The following is a 1,537-nucleotide window of genomic DNA, read 5'->3' as shown; positions in this document are numbered from 1 at the left end:
CACACACACACACACACACACACACACACACACACACACACACACACACACACACACCGCATACGTGTGGTCTATGTGCGTGTTTTAATTTCCATTCTGCGGTAAAACGTATGCCTCTCTTTAAATATTAAAACAAATATATTTAAAAATAAAAAGTTTTAAAAATGATAATAAATAAGCGATTCACACCGTTTTTTCTCCTTAACTCTTATTAAAAGCTACTTATTTAAAGCTGATATCATTTGTGTCCCTTGTGTACTTCAAAAAAAATTTCCATTTTTTTTCCTACACGATACACTTCCTAATGTACTGCAATTAATCTTTAAACGTTAATTAATGTATTTATTGCAAACAATTATGATTTACTAATATTGATTTCTAAAATTGGAACAAAATCACACATATTTTGGGTGAATGGTTTACAAAATCGACCCAGTCAATACTTGCTTGTGCTTATATCATAAATATTGGCTTCAAATTTTGATGCAAGGCCAGAAGTTTCGGGGGAAGGGGTTAGTCTATTACATCGACCCGACCCCAGAGTTCAACTGGTACTTTTTTTATTGACCCCGAAAGTCGGTCCCGGAAGAATTAGAACTCAGAACGTAAAGACGGGCGAAATGCCGCTAAGCATTTTGCCGGGAATGCTAATGGTTCTGCCAGCTGCTCGTCTTAGACTTCTTCCATAAATATTAATAGTGTTTGAAGAAACAACATTCGATGAAAAAGAATTTCACCTGAAAGGTAGATGCAAACTCATTGTACCCACGAAGAACAGCGAGAATCAAGACTCACCTGTTAGATTCGTTAATCCGGAGGTGCTCTGGCTGACATAACACAACGTTATTGAAACACGGCTGTCCCAGTACTCTGTGTCTTAATGAATATTTTATCCTAGCACGAAACGCATCAGCAATTAACATTCTCACGTTCGAACGTGCCGGAAAGTATTAACAATATATACGCAAGTGAACATTTGATTCTAGCTGTTCACCGAGCGTATGGCGGTATATTAAAGGTTAACTGGTGTCAGCATGGATTAACTGGTAATTTGTTCACTGATGTTATAAACAATAGCGATTAGTATATTCAAGTTAAATTCTGCCGAAACGTTTTTAGCATAAATATATAAGTTATCGTCATGGATGTAAGAATTTGATCGGAAAATAACCCTAAGGTTCCGTACCTTCACTCTGTAGCTAAAGTCGGGAAATGTGTAAAAGAATGGATGGAAAAGCAAAGCAAAGGTCAACAGAAAATGGAGAACATGACAAAGTAACCTTTACAGTAAGGTGGTTCCAGAAGATGCTTTGTGACAGGAAGAATGGGCTTTCAAATTAGCTAGTATTTATTTGGCTGAGTGGGGACATCGTGTTAAAGTTTCAGTTTTGGAGTTGAAAGAGTATTTAGGGTATTTATAGTTTAGATGAATTTGTGGCCTCTCACTTACAGAGAACCTGCATTTTTCCGGCTTCTCATATATATATTTTAGGATCTCTTGCATATACGTACACACACACACACACACGCACGCGCG

Source organism: Octopus bimaculoides, chromosome 26 (assembly GCF_001194135.2).
Source record: "Octopus bimaculoides isolate UCB-OBI-ISO-001 chromosome 26, ASM119413v2, whole genome shotgun sequence".
Taxonomy (NCBI): Eukaryota; Metazoa; Mollusca; class Cephalopoda; order Octopoda; family Octopodidae; genus Octopus; species Octopus bimaculoides.
This window is presented reverse-complemented; position numbering follows the sequence as displayed.